Source organism: Dama dama, chromosome 22 (assembly GCF_033118175.1).
Source record: "Dama dama isolate Ldn47 chromosome 22, ASM3311817v1, whole genome shotgun sequence".
NCBI lineage: Eukaryota > Metazoa > Chordata > Mammalia > Artiodactyla > Cervidae > Dama > Dama dama.
This window is the reverse complement of record NC_083702.1, coordinates 30,116,228-30,133,401: the sequence shown is the minus strand read 5'-3', so window position 1 is coordinate 30,133,401 and position 17,174 is coordinate 30,116,228. Positions and strand designations below refer to the sequence as shown.

At 36.8% G+C, this 17,174-nt stretch overlaps 1 protein-coding gene across 5 annotated transcripts in view; it reads right to left on the bottom strand.

The window, feature by feature from the left end:
* The window catches only part of PDE3A (phosphodiesterase 3A), a 359,340-nt gene that overhangs the window by 227,231 nt on the left and 114,935 nt on the right, over nt 1-17,174 (bottom strand). The window lies entirely within an intron of this gene.

Genomic DNA, 17,174 nt, shown 5'->3' with positions numbered 1-17,174 from the left:
CTCTTAGTTCTTTGAGAACTAACTTTTAGCAGACATAATTGACCATATTAAATCACACCAGGCCTAATATAAATAGCAGTTCATCCGTAAGTGGAATACTTTTCGATCCTGGATGCTCTATTATGTGATTGATAAAGAAGTTCAGTAAATAACTTTAAAAGACTTGAAGTCATAGGGCTTCTGTTACATAGCTAACAAATACCATTCAAGCAAGGAGATGTTCAATTGCTTTGACTTGGCTTTCTACCCTGTATTTTTCTACAATTAACTCTGTCATTTTACACCAGCGACACTAATTGCCAAATTCATCTTATTGCTTGGCCACCAACACATCTCCAAGAAGACCCAAAATGCATGTTCTCTTCAAAGATAGTGGGGTATTTGGCCTAACAGCTATTAAAATGAGGCCAGAAAGCAAGAGCAAGAACTTCATGGACAAATGAACTCATCTTTATTGCCAGCCCTGTTGCCAAAAGAAAAAATTTCCTCAGATATTTGCTCTTGTCAACATTGATGAAAAGGACTCAGAACATGATGATGAAATCTTGACAAACCAAGCCCTTTAGATAGCAGCCATCCTGACGCGTGTAATGGTACCTCATTGTGGTTTTGATTTGCATTTCTCTAATAATGAGTGATGTTGAGCATCTTTTCATGTGTTTGTTAGCCATCTGTATGTCTTCTTTGGAGAAATGTCTGTTTAGTTCTTTGGCCCATTTTTTGATTGGGTCATTTATTTTTCTGGAATTGAGCTTCAGGAGTTGCTTGTATATTTTTGAGATTAATCCTTTGTCTGTTTCTTCATTTGCTATTATTTTCTCCCAATCTGAGGGCTGTCTTTTCACCTTACTTATAGTTTCCTTTGTAGTGCAAAAGCTTTTAAGTTTCATTAGGTCCCATTTGTTTATTTTTGCTTTTATTTCCAATATTCTGGGAGGTGGGTCATAGAGGATCTTGCTGTGATTTATGTCGGAGAGTGTTTTGCCTATGTTCTCCTCTAGGAGTTTTATAGTTTCTGGTCTTACATTTAGATCTTTAATCCATTTTGAGTTTATTTTTGTGTATGGTGTTAGAAAGTGTTCTAGTTTCATTCTTTTACAAGTGGTTGACCAGTTATCCCAGCACCACTTGTTAAAGAGGTTGTCTTTTTTCCATTGTATATCCTTGCCTCCTTTGTCAAAGATAAGGTGTCCATAGGTTCGTGGATTTATCTCTGGGCTTTCTATTCTGTTCCATTGATCTATATTTCTGTCTTTGTGCCAGTACCATACTGTCTTGATGACTGTGGCTTTGTAGTAGAGTCTGAAGTCAGGCAGGTTAATTCCTCCAGTTCCATTCTTCTTTCTCAAGATTACTTTGGCTATTCGAGGTTTTTTGTATTTCCATACAAATTGTGAAATTCTTTGGTCTAGTTCTGTGAAAAATACCATTGGTAACTTGATAGGGATTGCATTGAATCTATAGATTGCTTTGGGTAGAATAGCCATTTTGACAATATTGATTCTTCCAATCCATGAACACGGTAGGTTTCTCCATCTGTTTGTGTCCTCTTTGATTTCTTTCATCAGTGTTTTATAGTTTTCTATGTATAGGTCTTTTGTTTCTTTAGGTAGATATACTCCTAAGTATTTTATTCTTTTTGTTGCAATGGTGAATGGTATTGTTTCTTTAATTTCTCTTTCTGTTTTTTCATTGTTAGTATATAGGAATGCAAGGGATTTCTGCGTGTTAATTTTATATCCTGCAACTATCCAAAAGTCTACAAGCAATAAATGCTGGAGAGGGTGTGGAGAAAAGGGAACCCTCTTACACTGTTGGTGGGAATGCAAACTAGTACAGCCGCTATGGAAAACAGTGTGGAGATTTCTTAAAAAACTGGAAATAGAACTGCCATATGACCCAGCAATCCCACTTCTGGGCATACACACTGAGGAAACCAGATCTGAAAGAGACACGTGCACCCCAATGTTCATCGCAGCACTGTTTATAATAGCCAGGACATGGAAGCAACCTAGATGCCCATCAGCAGATGAATGGATAAGGAAGCTGTGGTACATATACACCATGGAATATTACTCAGCCGTTAAAAAGAATTCATTTGAACCAGTCCTAATGAGATGGATGAAACTGGAGCCCCTTTTACAGAGTGAAGTAAGCCAGAAAGATAAAGAACATTACAGCATACTAACACATATATATGGAACTTAGAAAGATGGTAACGATAACCCTATATGCAAAACAGAAAAAGAGGCACAGAAATACAGAACAGACTTTTGAACTCTGTGGGGGAAGGTGAGGGTGGGATATTTCAAAAGAACAGCATGTATACTATCTATGGTGAAACAGATCACCAGCCCAGGTGGGATGCATGAGACAAGTGCTCGGACCTGGTGCACTGGGAAGACCCAGAGGAATTGGGTGGAGGGGGAGGTGAGAGGGGGGATCGGGATGGGGAATATGTGTAAATCTATGGCTGATTCATATCAATGTATGACAAAAAAAAAAAAATAATAATAATTAAAAAAAAAAAAAACAAACAAGCCCTTTAATCATCCAGGGACTTCAGGTTTAGAGCCCGCCTTTTTGATTTTGCACTCTTGTATAATTCCCAGCCTCTTTGCTGCACTAACACTAGTAAACTAAAAATCATTTGAAGGTTTTATTATACAAAGTCCAACTATTACAGAGAAAAAAGATTTCAAGTAATGGCAAGAATCTTCTAAGCAATCCCAGCTGCAGAAGTCTCTGATCCAAGAGTCCTCCGTGTAATCTGAATCACTTTCCACCCAGTTTTTGCCATGCTGGCCTCAGGAAAGCATTTTCTATATGTGCTCATGTTTGGTCATAAGTTCAAAGGGCCAAGATTTGGATGATATCATGAGCAACCAAAATGTTTTTATGTGATGAGATACCTTTTCCTTCCTTTTGACTCCTAACCCGGGGTGATTTTTAAATTCTGACCCTCAACCAGAGATATGAGGTGTGTCATGGTATATCACAGGAGAACAAATGGAAAGGAATTTAAGTAGAAATATATATATGAACTTTGGCATGGATCAAGGAGGAGGATGGTGGCAATACAATCATATTATGCCCATAAAAACAGAGTATCCATTAGGAATCACTGCAATGAACCTTTTATAGCACATAGTATTGGATATACTTCTAATAAAGCAAAAGTGCCATTTTCAGTGTTTCACAACTTGTGTTAACTATGTCAGCTACCTTAAGACTTAAAACTTTTTAAGAATGAAAAATACTTAGCAGGAACAGAAACCAGGGTTCCACTATTTCTTTGAAGAAGTACTGCCATATCACCTGAAAAATCAGAGGTCAAACTCAGCTAATTGTCATGTTTCCAAGCAAGAGTATAGGTAAAAAAAAACCTGGCCATGAGATACTAGGAGTTTTAGTAAATGTTGAAAATTCACAAGCAAACATTTTCAAAGGAGTGTAATTAGTTCTAGCTCTTTTATGAAGATAGTGAGGAAAATGCATGAGAAAACTCAAAAGGCTGACTTTTCAACTAACCAAAAGCCTAGGCAAAAACTCACAGGCCAAAATTTGGACCTGGAAATGATTTGCAAGTCCTAAAAAGAGGAACTTTTTACATTTGCATTAATAATATTAAAACACAGCCCCTCTAAATATTGATACTTTCCTGGTGCTTATAAGGATTTCATAACATATCATTATTCCATTAAAATTTGCTCTGATAACCAAGAGAAGAAATGTCACTTAAATTATACTTCAAAATAGGTAGTATATTTAGATGTAAAGTATTCTTTCCTGAAAATTTTTACAGTTACAATCAACATTTGTATAGTACATTTGTAGGCAATTTTTAATATTGAGAACTACATCCAATATTTATTGAGCTCGTATTGAGTGTCAATAAGACACTAGACAGCATATTAAAAAGCAGAGACATTACTTTGCCAACAAAGGTCAATCTAGTCAAGGCTATGATTTTTCCAGTGGTCATGTATGGATGTGAGAGTTGGACTATAAAGAAAGCTGAGTGCCGAAGAATTGATGCTTTTGAATTGTGGGGTTGGAGAAGACTCTTGAGAGTCCCTTGGACTGCAAGGAGATCCAACCAGTCCTTCCTAAAGGAGATCAGTCCTGGGTGTTCATTGAAGGACTGATGCTGAAGCTGAAATTCCAATACTTTGACCACCTGATGTGAAGAACTGACTCATTGGAAAAGACCCTGATGCTGGGAAAGATTGAAGGCGGGAGGAGAAAAGGGGACAACAGAGGGTAAGATGGTTCGATGGCATCATCAACTCAATGGGCATGAGATTGAGTAAACTCTGGGAGTTGGTGATAGACAGGGAGGCCTGGCGTGCTGTGGTCTATGGGGTCGCAAATAGTTAGACATAACTGAGCTGAACTGAACTATTGAGTGTCAAGAACTATGATGTGTACTAAAAATATAAAAAAAGGAAAGAAAGAAATAAAGGGGGGCAGAGAGAAAGAAATATACAGAGAGAAAGAAAAGAAGGAAGGACAGCAGGAAGGAAGGGGAGAGAGAAAAAGAAAGAAACGGAAGAAAGAAAAAATAAGTAATCAGGGGCTCACTGGAGGCAGTAATTGTAGTGAGTAGAATTATGGGCTCCGAATCCAATATTTGTGATGCAATATAAGTGTTTCCAGAAGCTTGGTCTGATGGAGGTGTATAAAATGAAAATAGCTACCTAGAGTGTTTAGGTCTCATTATAACTATCACTATATTTATTTTCTAAGTATCCTCTTCGGAATCATTGCTCCTTCCAATTTAGCAGGCTGCCTCTAAACATGGTTCCCCTGTTTATTCATACGGATCAAGCTGTCAAAAGTAATAAACCATCCCTATTCCTAAGAGCACTTTAAAATAAAAATTTACATGAAGCATAATTCCTGAAGTTAATTATTCCTCTCTCACAATTATCATTAGGAACACTGAAACTGCTGACAGACTATTTTGGAAGAACATGACTCATCGACAGAATCTTAAAGCCTTACACATTTTATTTATTTGTTTTCAATTAATTATTTGAGAATCGAGCACTTCCGAGATTTCAAGAAGCCAACTTTGTGGCTTCTGACAGAAGATTAGATCTGGAAAGAACTGCTTACTTTGGTGACAAAGGAGAAAAGCAAGCTGTTGGAGAGATGAATCATGAAAAGCCTTTTCAAGTTCCACTTTTGGTTGTTATAAAGGAAGGGCGGGGGTAGGTGGGGAGGACTGAGAGGTTTTTCAAAACTGATTCTGTTGTTGTTTAAGGGTCTTCTTCTCAAAGACAGAGAAAAGGAAATCTTTCTAAGTTTCTTCCCCTTACACTTGAGTGCTTCTTTAAATCGAGAATATCTTAATTACTTCAAAACATGCAACTCTTTCCTTTAGGACTCCATAACTTACTGAGTTACTTACAGAATTATATATAATTCTGCGTGGGAATGTAAATCATGGGCATAAGTTGTAACATAGCACAGACCTGAGAATGAAGGAATGTATATTCTTTAAACACACAACAAAAAACACATGCTCATTTATTCTTTGCAAAATATTTCAAAAATGCTGTTCTTCAGTTATTCAACTGTATATGGCATCTCTTCAGGTAGGATTTAACTGACATAACTCTATGTAGCAAGTTAATTCATAACATATTCAAGGACATTAGCTCAATAATCATAATTATATGTTCATATGTTAAGGGTTAGTCTCCTGCCCAGGTTAAAAAAAAAAAAGACTTGAAGCTCTGTTAGAAGTCTCTTTGCTAGAATTCAATGAAAGAAAGCTTACATTTGAAATGAATTCCCTCAGTGGAAATTACATTGTTTCTCCTCCTCTTGAATCTCAGAATCAATTAAAGGAAATATTGGTAACAAAATTTAATGATCTAAAGAAAAAGTACTTTTCCCAGGTTAATATAAGCAGTATTTCTCTTAGGAACATTTATAGCTAAAAAGAGATGGTAATGTTTATAATAATAATTTAACTCATCAATGCTAACCACAGGTTTAAACAGCTTTTAAAAGCAGATATAACTACTGTGTGTGTGCACGAACACATAATTGAGAGAAAAATTAAGATATTAATAATTGAGAGAAAAATTAAGATATTCTGAACAGTAAATTTTATACTAGAAATAATCCCTTTAAGAGACAACTGTCAGGTTTCAATACTAATAATAGGAACTAGGTTTCTAAACAACAAGGTCCAGCAACCAGTACAGCACATGAACTATATTTAATATCCTGTAATAAACCATAATGGAAAAGAATAGGGAAGGAATGTGTGTGTGTGTGTGTGTGTGTGTATACATTCAAATCATTCTGCTGTATACCAGAAATCAACTATATTCCAATAAAACAAGAAATTAGCTTTTATTTAATATCAAATACTTTGGTATCAGTATATAGAGAACAGAAAAAAAGAGGTTGCGCAAATTGAGAGCGGTATTATTTTCACTGATGCTTCCCAGGTGGCGCTAGTGGTAACTTTACCACCTACCAATGCAGGAGGCGTAATAGATGCGGGTTCTATCCCTGGGTCAGAAAGATCCCCTGGAGGAGGAAGTGGCAACCCACTCCAGTATTCTTGCATGGAGAATCGCCATGGACAAAAGAGTCTGTTGGGCTAAAGTCCATAGAGTCGCACAGAGATGTATACGACTAAAGCAACTTAGCACGCACGCACACACACACACACACACACACACACACACTGCAAAATGAAGGAGGAATGTGTAGAAAACCTTGTCTAAGTGTCATATCCACAACCGGAAAAAAACAGATGTTCTTCTCAGATAATTTTGAAAGCATGATTATATATTTTAGGTATATTTTTAAATAAACAGGGAAATACCTCAATTTGTTTTCTATTATCAAGATGCTGGTTTAGAAAAAAGAAATGCAAGTCAAAGTCCAACACATGTGGATGTAAATTCCAGCCTTGCTGTACACCATGGATGAGTGATTAACCTCTGTAAACCTCCATTTTCTCACAAAGAATGTGAAAGTAATAAAACAAATTTATGAGGCTGTTGTAAGGGTCAAATCAAATAGTAAATATGCAGTGCTTAGCATGGTAAGAATAACTGAAAGCAATTATTAATTGAATAAAACTGTTCTGTTTTAGTCAAATCTCAACCACTTGTATTTTTGGCACCTTTTTCTCCCCACAAGAACTTAATTCAGCCAACAATCTCTCAACTAGCAAGCTTAAAAGATAACTAGCTGGAAACACATAGTACTGAATTCTATTAGTAATATGCAATATTACTTCAGAAAACTGTATCCATATCTACAAATTACTTTGAAATTCATCAAAAAATGTAGAGACATTAGTGCACAGATAAAGGACTGGAGAGATATTATGGTATGTGCATAAGCAAGCATTATAAAATGTCCACTTTCTGCCATAAGGGTGGTGTCATCTGCATATCTGAGTTTATTGATATTTCTCCTGGCAATCTTGATTCCAGCTTGTGCTTCATCCAGCCCAGCGTTTCTCATGATGTACTCTGCATATAAGTTAAATAAGCAGGGTGACAATATACAGCCTTGACATACTCCTTTTCCTATTTGGAGCCAGTCTGTTGTTCCATGTCCAGTTCTAACTGTTGCTTCCTGACCTGCATACAGGTTTCTCAAGAGGCAGGTCAGGTGGTCTTGTATTCCCATCTCTTTCAGAATTTTCCACAGTTTGTGATTCACACAGTCAAAGGCTTTGGCATAGGCAATAAAGCAGAAATAGATGTTTTTCTGGAACTCTCTTGCTTTTCTGATGATCCATCGGATATTGGCAATTTGATCTCTGGTTCCTCTGCCTTTTCTAAAACCAGCTTGAACATCTGGAAGTTCACGGTTCACATATTGCTGAAGCCTGGCTTGGAGAATTTTAAGCATCACTTTACTAGCATGTGAGATGAATGCAATTGTGTGGTAGTTTGAGCATTCTTTGGCATTGCCTTTATTTGGGATTGGAATGAAAACTGATCACCCTTATGGCAGAAAGTGAAGAAGAACTAAACAGCCTCTTAATGAAAGTGAAAGAGGTAAGTGAAAAAGTTGGCTTAAACTCAACATTCAGAAAACTAAGATCATGGCATCCAGTCCCATCACTTCATAGCAAAGAGATGGGAAAACAGTGGACATAGCGGCTGACTTTATTTTTCTGGGCTCCAAGATCACTGCAGATGGTGACTGCAGCCATGAAATTAAAAGACGCTTACTCCTTGGAAGAAAAGTTATGACCAACCTAGATAGCATATTAAAAAGCAGAGACATTACTTTGTCAACAAAGGTCCGTCTAGTCCAAGTTATGATTTTTCCAGTGATCATGTATGGCTGTGAGAGTTGTACTATAAAGAAAGCTGAGTGCTGAAGAATTGATGCTTTTGAATTGTGGTGTTGGAGAAGACCCTTGAGAGTCCCTTGGACTGCAAGGAGATCCAACTAGTCCATCCTAAAGGAGATAAGTTCTGGGTGTTCATTTGTAGGACTGATGGTGAAGCTGAAACTCCAATACTTTGGCCACCTGATGAGAAGAGCTGACTCATTGGAAAAGACCCTGATGCTGGGAAAGATTGAGGGCAGGAGGAGAAGGGGAAGACAGAGGATAAGATGGTTGGATGGCATCACCAACTCAATGGACATGGGTTTGGGTGGACTCTGGGAGTTGGTGATGGACAGAGAGGCCCAGCGTGCTGCAGTTCATGGGGTCACAAAGAGTCGGATGTGACTGAGCAACTGAACTGAACTGAACTGAACTGGTGGCTCAGATGTAAAGAATCTGCCTGCCAAGGCAGGATACATGGGTTCAGCCCCTGGGTCAGGAAGATCCCCTGGAGAAGGAAATGGCAACCCACTTCAGTATTCTTTCCTGGGAAATCCCATGGACAGAGGAGCCTGGTGGGCTACAGTCCATGGGGTCACAAGAGTCGGATATGACTTAGTGACTAAACAATAAAATGTTAATGGTAGAATCTAGCTGATATGTACATGGTGTTCAACATAAAGTTCTTTCAGCTTTTTAGTATGTTTGATGTTCTCCATATACAAAGTTGGGGGGAAAATTAATTACCTATCACACCTCACTGAAACCTTTGAATCTTGAGAAGTTCTAAGGTTTCATTCCACGTAAAGGAATGGTGGGGAGAATTTACTGCCTACTTCTTTCAAGTCAAAAATAATACTTGGATTGTCTATGTATGATGCAGGGAACCCAAAACTGGTGCTCTGTGACAACCTAGAGGGATGGGGTGAGGAGGGAGGTGACAGGCGGAATCAAGAGGGAGGGGACACATGTATACCTATGGCCAATTTATGCTGATGTATGGCAAAAACTATCACAATACTGTAACGTAATTACCCTCCAATTTAAAAAAATATATCAAAAAAAGTAATGCTTGGAGGTTGTTACTAATCTATTTAGAATTTTACATAAAACAGGAAACCTTTCTGGCTAATGTATGAATCATATGCATGAAATCAATTATTTTTGTATGATGTAAAACATCTGGTCAGCTGGTCAGGAGGTCTCCTCTATCTTAAGCTGACATTGTTAAAGAACATGCAAATACTGGATGGTACTGGAGAGCATGTGTTCTAGAAAAGTGAGTCTTTGCTTTTTTTATATTAACTTTTCGGAACCAGGCCCTGTGTCTCTTACTCTCAAAATCATGTCTCCACTGTCCTCTGCCCTACTTCCCTCCCACCAAGCTCAGATGAGCGGGTGGACACCATCACTTGTTCTTTGTTTAAAAGAGAAGTTTCTAGCAGAAACTCGAGGTTCCTTTTTTTTACCTCCTGTTTATCTAGCTAGATATTGAATTATTCCATCTGACTTGTGGCCTTAATGGTCTGTCTATCAGAAATGCTGTCCTTTATGACTTGGTGAAAATAAAGCATTTGTTCAACAATGGGTGTGTTATTTCTGATCAAAAATTGGAAGGCTGGAATCCCGTACTTGCAAACTGCATGATAATTATCATGATAATCAGGAGTATAAATCTGGGGGCACATAGTATTTGTTTCTTGCTGTGGTATTTTTAAACATGTGGAAAAGAGATATTCGTGGTGAAATATTTAACTCATGCTTTTCTTGTGGCAGCTTTAAATTTCACAGGCAATCCGTAATCAAATGCATAGTCCTTTTTTTTGCTCAAAAAAAATATCCAATGGACTTTGAAATTCTTAAAAATTCAGTAACATGTCTCTGTAAGTCAGAGGTGAACATATGGATGGAATTTATCTACACTAAAATTCCTGGACAATATTACTAGAAGACAAGACAGTTTATCCATGTTCTGTTCGTTTTGGTTTTTTGTTTTAATTCATAACCAACAGTGACTCTGTTACACCAAGGAATGTTCAACTGCCACTTCATTGCTGTTGGTAGAAAGGATTATAGGACGTTCAGCCATTATATTATTAAGAAATTTCAATGTATAATTTAATAATTAGAATGTCAATGCCAATAATATAATTATTTATTTATTATTAATATAAATCAATATAAATTAAATATATATTAATATAAACCAATATAAATTATTAATTTTTATAATAAATTATAATGTCAATGTCAATAATAAATATTGACATTTTCAGCCCACAGAGTCAAAGCAATTTGATGCAATTTGCCAAGGGTATAAACTTGTTGATATATCTTTTTGCTTTTTGGAGAAGAATGTTTCTTCCAAACCCCAATGCATTGCTTTAAATCCCAGGGGATCAAGCATATGTTCAAGAGACTCATCATCCATCCTTTCTGGATAATTCAGATAATCATTAGAAATGAATTCCTCTTCCACATCAACTTTATTCTCCTGCATTAGGTTCATAAGATATATGATGCCACAAGATGAAACAGAATAGGCAAAGATTGAAACAGACTAGTAATATGAAACATGTCTTTAAGGTCCCATCTTTAGGGCAGGAATAACTGGAATTACTCATTATACTTGTAGTCAAGTTATTCTGAATGCTTCTTAAAATTGTAAAAATTTTTTTATCTAAGTTCCCTACTTGGATACAGGAAGGATCAAAAATGGTTTCTACTAAGTAACTGACATTCTTTCATCTAATAAACAATTATGAAATAGTAATCCACTGGGGTCTTGCTTTTCACATTCACTACTAGGAAGTTTAGAACAAATTTAGGCTATTCACAGAAATTAGGTAGGCTTTGATAATGTTTTGTCAAATTCTTGTTCTTGTCACAAATCTCACTTCTGACGACATATGTATGGCAGTTTTATTTAGCACATACTTTTAGCTCATATATTGCTTTGTTATATTTTATGTGTTCATATAAGCAGTGATATGGTTGTAAATGTTTTAACAGTGGACTCTCCAGACAGAAGGGGTATGTGTGTATACATGTGTAGTGTAACAATGATATAAGAATGTATAGGACATATTTGATAAGTAATAATATATATATTTTTATTGTAGATTTCATATAGTCAGTTGATTTTCAGAGAATACTTTTGTGTTTTCCCTAACTCCTATATCCTTAGCCACCTATGGCTGCATTTTCCTTTTTTTTTTTTTCAGTTTTCAATTTTTATTAGCATGCATCCTCCCTAGCCAAAAACTGCTAAGATTCAGCCATGTTCAATCTTCTTCAGTACTGTATGATGTGTAGTTCACTGCTGGAAACCTCTTAGGAAGATCTTCAAAAACTGACATGAATATGTAAAAGAATGAACCCAGGATATATATATAGATGTATAGGGTTAGGCAAAAAGTTCATTTGGGTTTTTCCATAAGATGATGAACTTTCTGGCCAACCCAATATATCTATATAAATCCTGGATTCATTCTTTTACATATTCATGTCAGTTTTTGAAGATCTTCCTAAGAGTTTTCCAACAGTGAACTTAGCATCATACAGTATGGAGGGAGAATAAACATGGCTGAATCTTACAGTTTTACAGTTCTGTGCTAGGAAGATGCATGCTAATAAAACCCAAATGAACTTTCTTGCTAACCCAGTAGAAACACACATACGCAGATGGATCAAAACCAGAGCATTTTTTAAAATCTTTACTTCTCCCATGCCCCATCCCCTGCCTCTGATAACCACCAATATGTTCTCTGTAGGTATTTTTTTTTTTTTAAGTTTCCACATATGAGAGATCATTCTGTATTTGTCTTCTCTGTCCGACTTCTTTTACTTGGCATAATACCCTCAAGCTCCACCCAGGCTATGATAAAGGGCAAGATATTCTTCTTTTACGTTTAGTTGCTAAGTCATGTCCGACTCTTTTGCGACCCCATGGACTGTAGCCCACTAGGCTCCTGTGTCCATGGGATCTCCCAGGCAAGAATACTGGAGTGGGTTGCCATTTCCTTCTTCAGTGGATCTTCCAGATCCAGGGACTAAACTTGCGTCTCCTGCATTGGCAGGCAGATTCTTTACCACTAAGCCACCTGTGCTTCTTCTTTATGGCTGAGTAATATTCTACTGTTTGTGTGTGTGTGTGTGTGTGTGTGTGTGTGTACACATCTTTATTCATTCATCTGTCAATGGACACTTAGGTTATTTCCATTTCTTGACTATTATAAATAATGCTGAAATGATTTACAGCATTTACAGGGATGCTGATAACTTTCCAAGAAAGGGATTTCATTTCCTTTTGATATATGCCCATAAGTGGAACTGTAAGTGAATTACAAGGTAGTTGTATTTTTAATTTTTTGTCACAGCTACCTACTGTTTTCCACTGTGCCTGCTCCAATTTATATTCCCATTAATAGTGCACAGAGTTCTTTCCTTTTCTACACATCCTTACCAACTCTTATTATTTCTTATCATTTTTGACAGTGGCCATTCTAACAGGGGTGAGGTGATAGCTCACTGTGGTTTTGATTTTCATTTCCCTGATGACTAATGATGTTTACAATCTCTTCATGCACCTGGTGACCATCAGTATGTTTTCTTTGGGAAAATGTCTAGTCAGATTTTCTGCCTATCTTTTAATCGGACTGTTTTTTTTTTTTTATATTTAGTTGTTTGAGTTCCTTATATAATTTTGATATTAACCCTTTATCATATAACTTGCCAATATTTTCTCCCATTCAATAGATTGTCTTTTCATTTTTCTGATGGTTTCTTTTGCTGTGCAGACTTTTTTAGTTTGATGTAGCCCCACTTATTTGTGCTTGAGCAATCCTTGCATCCTTGAATTGTTTTTATATTCTAATCACAGAAGTTAATAATCTTCACTTATTATGATCATCATTCATACAATTCATCCCACAAAACTCAAATATAAAAATCAAATATTATGTAGCACGAACTACATAACATACTTGTCTTCCCTTTACCACTTTGCATAGCTATTACCAAGATACAGAGTTTTTTCCCCAATATAAGAACACTAGAGATCTATTAGAAGGGCGTGACATCAGTGTTTTGTTTGTCAATTATAGCAGTGCTGTGCTGGTACTTTTCTAAGTCTTCCCACAATCTTCAAAGTAAGAACAGAAGCCAGAAGAACAAAATCTTACTTTTCTGTCTCAAAAGAAAGAGTAAGTCATATAAAATGCAAATGATTAGAGCAAAGAGATTTAAATTAAGAAAACCACCAGATGGGACTTCCTTGGTGGTCCAGTGGTTAAGAATCTGCCTGCCAATGCAGGGTACACGAGTTTGATCCCTGGTCCAGGAAGATCCCACATGCTGCAGAGCAACTAGAGACCACGCTCCACAAGACAAGCTACTGCAATGAGAAGCTATGCACCACAGCTAGAGAGGAGCCCCCGCTGGCCACAACTAGAGAAAGCCCACGCAGCAATGGAGACAGTGCAGCCAAAAATAAACAAGTAAATTTTTAAAAAAGAAAACCACCTGATTTTTAAAGCTCAATAACTTCTACCATGAACTAAAATGCAAACTGAAATATTTAAGCAATTCTTATGCTTATGGTTTCTTGACTCCGACTCACTCCAATCCTATTTCCACTTCCATGCTTATCAAGCATCAATCTCCTGCATTCCCCTCCAATGGTTCAAAGAGCATCTGCTTTTCACTTTCTTCCTTTATTGGCAGTAGAGCCTATGTGTTAGCCCATTGACATCCTAACTTATTTTCACACACAAAACCAAAAGCTTTTTTTTGTTACTATAAACTTAAAGTTAATGAATCATCAGGCAAAGAGACTGCAAAATGCCTTTGCATCACTTCCCTCATTCCTTACTTAGATTTTGTCACAGAACAGAACTTACATCGAAAAGTAAGTGTGAACTCACTGGGGATACTCAGCCCCAGGATTTGGACACTTTACTAATTTCTATGCAGGAGTGCAGAAATTGGAAAAGATACATTTATAAAAAAGACACATTTATATATATATACACACACACATTTTTACATATATATTTTTTACATATATATGTATGTGTGTATGTATGTATGTCCCTACATTTAGCATAAAAAGTAGATGATAGAGAAAGAACTTTCCCTCATTAAAGGGCAGAACTGTTTTGTCACTCATTTCTGATCAACAGTGATCTAAAGAGATAATTAACAAATCATTCAGCTAATCTAACCTGTGATGATTCAACAACATAGCACACTCCCATCTAGTCCAAAGTTAAAAAAAAAGCAAAACATTAATTTATCTACTATAGTCAACTAAAAAAGAGCCCCAAAGATAGTATACCGTAATCCCTAGAACCTGTGAACTGTTTTATGACAAAAGGGACTTGGCAGATGTGATTAAATTAAGGATCTTGAGATGGCAAGATTGTCTTGGATTATCTGGGTGGCCCTAAATGTCATCACAAGGTTCCTTGTAAGAGGGAAGTGGAGGGAAATCTAAGAACAGAAGCAGGAGGCCCTGTGAGGACAGAAACAAGAGGCTAAGTTGTTGGTTTTGCATGTGGAGGAAGAGGCCAAGGGCCAAGAAACACAACTCGAGAAGCAGGAAAAGGAAAAGAAAGCGACTTTCCCCTAAAGTCTCTGGAGGGAGTGAGGCCTGCTGAAACCTTGATTTTGCACCAGTGAAACTGATTTCATGCTTCTGACCTCCACAGTTTTAAGTTTAAAGAGAATAAATGTGTCTGTTGTTTTAAGCCACTGGCTTTGTGATCATTTGTTGTAGAAGTCATAAGAAACTAGCACAACTATGTTAAAACACAAAAATAATATCTGTCACCCAAATCAGCTTTGGGCATCCCCCTCAGACAGTAAAGAATCTGCTTGCAATGGGGGAGAAACCTGAAATGCGGGAAACTCGGGTTTGATTTCCAGACTGGGAAGATACCCTGGAAAAGGGAATGGCAACCCACTCAGGGTTCTTGCCTGGAGAATTCCACGGGCAGAGGAGCCTGGCAAGCTATACTCCATGGGGTCACGAAGAGTAGGACATGACAGAGACACTAACGCTTTCAACTTAAAGAGAATGAAAATTCAAGGAAATACTAAGAAAAAAGTGCTCTCAACATGTATCACCAACAGATGCTCTGCATCTGAAATACATTAAAATAAAAAACTCATGAAATAAGACAAACCACTAAATATAAAGGAGAAAAAAACAAAGAGGCCTCTAAATAAATGAAAAGAGGTTCAAACTCAGTGAAAATCATGAACAGGACAATTAATACCACAGTAAACTTCATTTTACATCTACCAAGTTTGTTGGTTTGCAGAACAAGAATCCATACAATCTGCCAGGGAGAATGTACTATGTACACGCTTACATCCGCTTTGGAGGGTGGTTTGGTTCCATCATGGAAAGCTGAACAAGCACATACAGCATGATCCAGCAATTCACTCCAGCGTGTACACCCAAAAGAATACTTGTTCATGCACACCAGAAGCCACATACAATTTTATTCACACTATTAGAGAGTAATACTCGAAGCACACTGGGAGCAATCTAAATGTTCACCAGTACCACAGTGGATAACTATGCTGTGCTCAATACCTTCACACAGTGAATTAATATGCAGCATGAAAATGCATGAATTATAGTGGTATCAACATAGTTGAATCTCAGCAACAACATTGGGGGGAAAAAGAAAGTCATAGAAACATATACACAGTATGATTCCACATTATAACATTCAAAAGTGGAATGAAATATTTTTAAGGAATTCATACTACAAAGAAAAATAAGATAACTGTTTTTACAAAGCTTAGGATATGGATTAACTGTGCAAAGGGGAGAGGAGGAAGGGATCAAGGTAGAAACCCCAGGGAGCTATAAAACCACTGGTAATGTATTTCTTAAGCCAAACAATGGAAAGAGTACCAGTCTTCAAATTGAACACATATACTGCTTCAGGTGCATGATATTCACAATTATAAGTTTTTATCTATGAACAAGGATACAACTCACCAGCACTGTTATAAAAGCCAATTAGATATAATTTCTAAGACCTATCTCCCTATTTGCATTACTCATTATTGACTATTGAAAATCTATAGGTCTTACAACTGCACTATATGTAAGATCACATACAACTCTGCACTGAGTATCACCTATAATATGCTAACACATTTAAAAGATTTACCATGTTAGCAAAGAATCATTTAATTCATTTAAAAATGTAAATATGAAAATATACCCTCTATGCGACTGAGTGACTGAACGGAACTGATAGTATCTTTGGATAGTAAATGGCTTATGTGCCCAAATATTTTGCCCTTCAATCCAAGCCAATTTTTAAAAGTTCCCCCCCAAAAATTAAAAGCTAACATTCCAACATCTTAACGATTTCAGAGGAAGCCCTGATAAGATTTAGGCTTTAAACCATTCTTTTATTTTTGTTCAGGGTACAGAGAGTCACTAGCTACTTACTGTTTTTCTGAGACATAGTTCTTAAGATGAGTTGCAGCTGTGATAACGTGGTCATTTCGATGAATAAAAGCCCTGCGGGATGACTAGATTCAAAGAGATTTAACTGAAGAGAGGAGGATTTTGTATGCAACTGAATAGCTGTACCTTTAGGAAAAAGAAAAAAGTGGTATCCAGATTTCCTACTGATTAGAGTTTGCAGTCGGAATGAATGGGAGGAGTTGCTGGAATGTACAGAAGATAACCTTCCATAAAACTGACATCAAAGATGCCAACTATCAGGCAAAGATTTTACACTAAAGACCCTGAAAGAAACAGATGAGAAATATATGACATTGACTAGAGATTTTCTTAAAGACACTTTGAATAGCT